A 7,546-nucleotide genomic window follows, 5' to 3' on the forward strand; every position below is an offset into this window, starting at 1 on the left:
ATGAGGCAAGGGAGGGGTTTTTACTACAGCATGAAGAAATGTCCCCATTCTCCTTTAAGGGCTCTTGAAAGATGTCTAGTGCTACACCAACATGATGAATTCCCTCCACGGTGGCCAGGAGAACACTTCTCATATCGTTAAACTTTAGTATTAGTCCCAGTGCCGCATCCCCTCTGGGAGGATGGCCTGGCGCTCGATCCTCTGGCTACACATTCACGCTGCTTTACTGCCGCTGCTGCTGGGCAGTCCCAGATACGGCTGAGAAAGAGTGAGCTTCCTGGAGCGATGCTTAGCAGAGCTGACAGATCCAGAATGTGTCTCAATTTAATTTTGTTTTGTTCTTTTTAGAAAACACACATTTAAAACATATAAACACAATTAAAATCACTTCCTATCATCCCAATGAGTGGTTCTAGGATTTGATTAGTAGCAAGTGATTTTGATTTATATAACATTTTTGTTCTGCTTGTAGAACATCCCTACATGTACACACACACACACACACACACACACACACACACACACACACACACACACACACACACACACACACACACACGTACGTACACACAGACACACACACACACAAAACATTTCCACAAAAAAAAAAAAAGATTTGCATGTTTCAATCTGTCTAATTTTAGTGCATCTTAAAATATCAACAATTCTTGCTTTAATATTAAATTAAAACCAGCAACTTTATCTCTATTCAAAATATAAAAAGAGAATAATGGCCACATTCATTTTCCATAAACCTTCCTATCTGTGGATGTGCAGACCCTTTCACCAGGGAAGTGTTGTTGCCTCACAGCAAAATCATCATGGGTTTAAATTGTTATCTCGTGTTTCTGGTCGTTGCTCTTCGCTAACTGTACAAACTAGTAAGAGTTGTGAAGTGAAGCGATGACCCCAAATCATGAAACATTAATATAAAACTAGATACTATTTAACTATTTATTATGTATTATTTTCGTCAATTTAACGTAAATATATGAGTAAATAAAATTTTAAAATAGGCCTTGATATAGATCAAAATAAATTCTGCAAGCAATTGATTTAACAAAATTTTAGATACAAGCACACGCACACTGTATGGAAATCAACATAAAGTTCTCTTTTAGGTATGGTCCCAAACTGTGTGAAATGTTGCATGAAAATATAGAGGAACCATTTTAAGAAATATCAATTTCATTGTGTCTCAATTTCAATGATATTTCTTGGCAGAAAATTAAATTCAATAGAAACTGAATCCCCTTTTCTATCTCAGCTTGTTTCAAAAGGTGCCTTAAAATGAAACCACAACTTTTTTTTATTCCATACACTCTTTTTGCCGTTAAGCAGATCATCTCTCTTTACCCTCCTACTGTTTTTTTTTTTTAATTCTCTGTTTCACTTCACGCTCAAAATAAACATTTGATTTTCTGTGTGGATGAACTCCAGCTCTGATCTTTGAGCCTGTGCACTGATACGTCAGCCTCCAGCGTGTGAGCACATGTGCTGCTGCATACGTTGGTGTGACTACACCCACATCATTCCGCAATACACACACAGTCACACGCACATACATGCATGCGGGAGTATAGGTTTCGCCAACAGGGTCCTTCATAGATCAGCCTCCCCTGACAGCTCTCTTAAATGTCCTTGGCAGGCCCCCAACCTCCAGCTCTTGTTCCCTCTCTGTCCCTGCATCTTTTTCTCTTTGGCCCGGCTTCTGATGGATGCTGCCATATTTCTCTGCTTCTCTCCTTTAGAACGTGCCCATAACCACTGCGTCCTGTAATGCATGACACAATCTGTATGTATCCCATTAGCTATCGCTTTGTGAATTAATCTGTTCATCTTAGCACAGTTTGCCCAGCAGGATGACACGCAGAGGATGGACACAGATGGTCGCCCACCCCCTTTAAAGTCAAGATAAACGCCTCCTGGACCTCGAGTCAATCTTTTAAAGCTACTTAAAACTGTTCAACAATGAGTTGACATTTCAGTTCACATTTTAAGCCTCCCCCCACCCATTTTTTTATTTTATTTTTTACACGGACTGCTTCCTCGGTTTAAAAAAAAACATCAATTACCTTTTGCTGCAACTGATCCAGGTTTCACTCAGCCAGTGAAGAATTGTTAAAAAAAATTTTGATTTTCTTCTCTTCCTCTGCTGTCCCTGAATTTCTTTACTTTTTTTTTTTTTTTTTACATTACGGGGTTTTGTACACGTTCTGTGTTGCTATCAATCATATTTTTAATTTAATGTATAAATATGTGATTTATGTTTCTCGGGCTGAAGAGATTAATCCATTTTGCCGAGAGAAGGGAGGGGTTGACAGTGCTGATGTTCCCTTATTGATTGGCTTCTTAATAGTGTTTGTTCTTTATAGCTGATCTCAGGAAATAAAGCAAATAAATTGTTGAGAATGAGTTCAGTCACTGTGATGCTCACGAGGGATGAGACGGAGAGTTAGATAGAGTGAACAAGAATAGAAAACAGTTGAGGGAAAAGCTGAGTGGTCAGTTATCATATACATATTGTCAAATGTATGGTGGTACAGTTTATCCAGTCATCAGCACAGAGAGAAAAAATGACTAGAATTAACTTTTGTCCTTAGATTTTAACAATGAAATACGGGCTGTTGCCACACTTCTCTTCTGTTCAAAATGCTGACCTTGGTTGACCTAAAACCACGTCATAGGGGACAGAACACGGCGTTCCTTCGCAGACCCAGCAGCCACATGGTAAGAAGTCAGACTTGACTCATATCCTTCCTGCTAATGCAGAGTGTCAGGCCTTTATTTGCTCTAAGACTGTTTTAAAAGTCTCAAATGATTTGTCAAATTGATTTGAAAACCAAACTGTAGTTAATGCCCTGCATCAGGCCTCCTGGAGCGATGACTTAAATTTGTCTTGACATGTCAGGTTAAGGGAGAGAAACAAATGACTCAAGGAGAAATTTTTGACCATGTTATGTGAATGCATTGAAATTACTGTGCATAAATTTAAGATTTCCAGGTTCCAATAGAGAAAACTTATAGACGCAAACACTAAAAAAATACTCGACACCAGTGACTTCAGCCTTTTCTTACCTGATCCACTCTGTGAGGAGGAGAGGAGGGCATAAATCTAACATATTAGCCCTGAGGTCTCTTGATGACATTTCCCGCCCCATGGCTGATGTAAACCAAATTTCCTGTTTGGAGATGAAGAAGCCTGTCAAGCAGCTGGAGCTCCCTCAACCCCTTTGTCACCCTCCCTTTCTGATGCTCTGGCATTAATAGCAAATCGATTTTAAATGAGGGACAAGGGAAACAAGCAAGTACCAAAAGGATGCGTCCATCTCCGGTGAAGGGATGTGAGCAGATGAAGGAACTGGAGCACAAGCTGGTTAAAGGAGCTTCACATGGTAGCATTTCCCCTCATTTGCCTGTCTTGTGTCTCCAGCTCTTTGACTGGAAACCACACAAAAACACTGCAAAATCTGACTATAACACTTCATTTGTTGCACCCTTACAACTTGCCTACATTTTTATTCTCACAATCTTTCTCCCAAACTTCACATTTTTATTTAATAATATGCTTTTCATCAGTGAAGGTTGTGTTATTGCACCCTTCACTAAATTACCCTGCGATAAAAAGTGATGGCCGCTTCTTCATCTCATCACGCCTGATTTCAGCCTGGGAGAAATGATTACATCACCTCCTTAGTTGCACCATGTCATCATGAACAACCTGGTTATTGGTAACCTGTAGAGACGTCTAGCTAGAAATGCTACACAGAATATCTGAACTTTTTCTTGGTAAAAAAAAACCAGCTGATATTAGCAAGATAACAAATCAGGCTCAGATCAGTTGCTTCTTACAAGATAAGATATTTATTTTGTTCTTTCCACATGGAGAAATCTGGATGTTACAGCAGCGTATGAGCACACAAAATATCCACAAAACATGAAAGGTGTGTGTGTGTGTGTGTGTGTGTGTGTATATATGTGTGTGTGTGTCTGTGTGTGTCAATGTCACATATCTGATGTTAAACTTTAAAATTAGCATCTGAAGCTTAGTTTAACAGAATGCCATGGGTTCTGTAGCTGTAAACAACACACAGTAGTAAAACTGTCTCTGCACTAAATGCCATCGCTGACAGTCCAGCACTATCCCTCCTCCTGTGTTTCTACTGCCGTCTCCTCAGTGGGGTAATCAGCCGTTCCCCTGCAAGGCAATTTTTGCTCAGGAGAGCATGTGGCCAACACTGCGGAAATTCATTTTTGGTTTAATTTCAGGGCTATTGATCCTGGAACGCTTTACAGCTGCATGACATCCATAATCACAACAATGGTGTGACAGCAGAGATAAATAATGTGGCACAGACTCTGAGAGAAGGAGGGATAAGCACGAAAGGGACGCAGAATTGATAAAAAAGGAAGAGCCAGGTTCCATCTTTTACTGCATTCTGTATTAATTACCGATACCCACCCTATTACACCCCTCCAACCTCATCACCTGATTGATCTCCCCCTCGGAGGCCATGAATAAGTTTTCTTCCCAAACTTATCCGGAATCTGTTTGTTTAAGCATCCATTAAAGGATAGGAGTCAGTGCACGACAGTAATTACCTAAACTACTTTAATATCTGTAATTATTATGATTAGTGGAGCAGAATTAAGTCACTGCTAAAGTAACCACGAGGAGCCAAAGCCACAGAATGATTAGGAGGCTTTGCATAAACTAATATTTTAGTCGAGGATGATGTGTCTGAAATGTTGATTCAGGCTAAACTGAATAACAGAAAGCAGGATAAATTAAATTCATTCAGACAGAGCATGATGACCATTTATGCAAGACTCCACTGTTCTAAAATTATATATCTTACATTATTTTGCACTTTAATTTTGATTTTTGTGGAAGTAACACAAATTCCAGACACAGCAATGAGATATTTTCTCCTCAGTAAGCGTAAATGCCTGGAGCAGAAACAGGAAGGGTCAGTGTGGTCACTGTTTGTGTGGGCAGAAATTTTAAAAGTGTACAGAGAGCTGGTTTGAGCTGGTGTCAGAGGTCACAGCAGGTTGGTTACCTCAAACTGTTTTTATTTGCTACCACATCTATGTTGAGTTCCACCTGCCTTACCGCAGCAACTGCTTTTGAAACTATATATACATAATGTATACGTATAAATTATATACCCGGATGCTATAAATTGAAGTCCAAACTGTAACCTTTAGTGTACAAGCCGATAAATGATAATGGTGTCTATTAAACAGTGATGCATCGGTGCATAAAGCATGCCTTTCTTGTTGTCAGTTCCTGAGGCAGCTGATGACTGCTGCTCATTAAATTCTCAAGTCAGGATAGCGATAAGGATGCAGCATTAAAGCAGGTTGGCACACACTTTTATTTGTTTGAAGGTGGTGAAGTCCTGCTCCCCTAAGCCCTCAGAGGGGAATACAGCAGAGTGGATACTGTAGCAGGTCGAGAGGCGGCGGCATGACGGGGATCTTTAGCTGAGCCAGAAGGAGTGCAGGGGAAAAATGAACTGGCCATTTCCACTTCAAAAATGTAACACACACCTTATCCGTACAGCTGAACTGCATGTTTCCTTTTATATTGTTTCAGAAAGTATTAAACAATAATCAAGGTCCTAAATGGGTAGAACAATTAGCAAAGATTAATTTTGTCCTCAAAAGTTCATCATTAGAATTTTGTCAGTCTCCTGGCATTCAACTAATAGGATAAAATTGTAGGATGTTGAGCCCTCATACCACAAAACCAACAGAGGGGATATACTTGTTTAGTTGCCTTAACAATTGACAGTTTTTTTAAAATCTGCCCTGAAATCTCTCAAAAACTTCATATTTTATAGATGCTTACTGTGAATCATTATTGTGATCCTGAATCCAAAAGTGTGTTATTTCACTTAAGAAAACATATCAGCTTTGTGCTAGATTTGGAGTAGCAGGCGGAGGACCATCGCACAAAAATAAGTAAAATTACAGAGTAACATATTGTATGTAAAAAAAAAAATTTTTTGTCATGATGTGTTTGTTCTCCCTTATCTTCAGCTGCTTTACATGCAAACATAATGAGACAAGACTCGAAAACAAAAGAATTTGGTGTTGGAGTTAAGGATGAGTACCACTGGGAGTGAGTTGTAATATTCTCCACTCCACTGATCAGTTGGAGCCATTTGTATGTGAGTCAACACCCAGCCTGCTGTCTTTTTTAGGGCGGGCCAGTGACCTCATCATGGAAACGACCTGTTAAGAGAAGCAGGCCATTCTTATCTGTATGCCCTTGGAGTATGCGCCCATTGATATGCCACCTTGACTCTATCTTCATGCCAAGATGCTTTCAATTATGCGAATCGCTGGAGTGAGGCAGAGCGTGGGCTCCTGTGCAATGAAAACCGGTACATGGGTAATGTGATCCTGCTGCTTTCCCCCCCCTACAGGGATGGATTCTGCTCATGGAGGGAGGATTAAAAGAACAGCCTTTTCTCAATTGAACTCAGTTCACTACTTTCCCTTTAGTTTCATGACCGCATAAGGCAGGGATATCTACTTAGCATGTGGTTCATCACCGGGGTCTGAGCCTTGCAACAACTTAAATCTATTACATCCAGCAGTTCCATACATCACATGTGGGGATTTTTGCTGTGACATCAGTTCCTGTGTTATAAATCTTTCTTTAAATGCCTCTTTCTCAGCAGCCTGATGTCTCCTGATAGGCAGGTGGAGGTGGCGTACAGTTGGAGCAGCCCTGTGACTGACAGCAGGCTGTCAGTCTGCTGACATGTTGAGCTTAGTGTTAGACAACCGCCGGGGCAGAGAGAGATGGATGGAGATGAAGACTGTTCACAGCCCAAGTGAGCTGCTTCAGCATCCACATTGGTTAAATGACATTTTTTGTTGTTGCTTTTTTTTTTGTCATACTTCCAGAACCTCTCTCTATTTGTACTTCAGACACTTCATATAAGAAATACACCTGCAGAATTATTTAATTTGACCATTCGAAGGGGGAATCTCTCCTCTGAATTTTCAAACTAGTTTCAAATTCTCATTCATAATTAATGTACAGTATTTGGTTTTTCCTCATTTCCAGAAGAGGGCAGCACTTCTTTACCAAACATAATCTCTCCTATAGATGAGCAAAATTGAGAGGTATACAGACAGAGGTCATCATTTTGACTTCTGCTGCTCATTCCCTGCATGCTTATCATCTCTTTATTCTCATCTTCACTTCTTTAAAAAAAAAAAAACTTTCCTGCCTAAAACATAGTTTGTCTCACACACTGATTTATGAAAGATGTGCACTACTATTTACAGCAGACTTCAATCACTTCCACTTACATTGCCTGTCGTCCTTCTCTCTTTCTTTATCCCTCTCTCCCCTTCTCTGTCAGCTCGCCTCAGTCTTTCGCTACCCCATCTCCCTCCTCGCCTCTGCTCCACCCTGTAATCACACTAGTTCATGGCTCTCATTTGGGGTGGTATATATAGCAGTAATTGTCAGGGTGCAGTGCAGAGACTGGGCAGAGCATATGTCCTCTCTCACAGTGCT

This window comes from Antennarius striatus, chromosome 11 (assembly GCF_040054535.1).
Source record: "Antennarius striatus isolate MH-2024 chromosome 11, ASM4005453v1, whole genome shotgun sequence".
Classification (NCBI taxonomy): Eukaryota; Metazoa; Chordata; class Actinopteri; order Lophiiformes; family Antennariidae; genus Antennarius; species Antennarius striatus.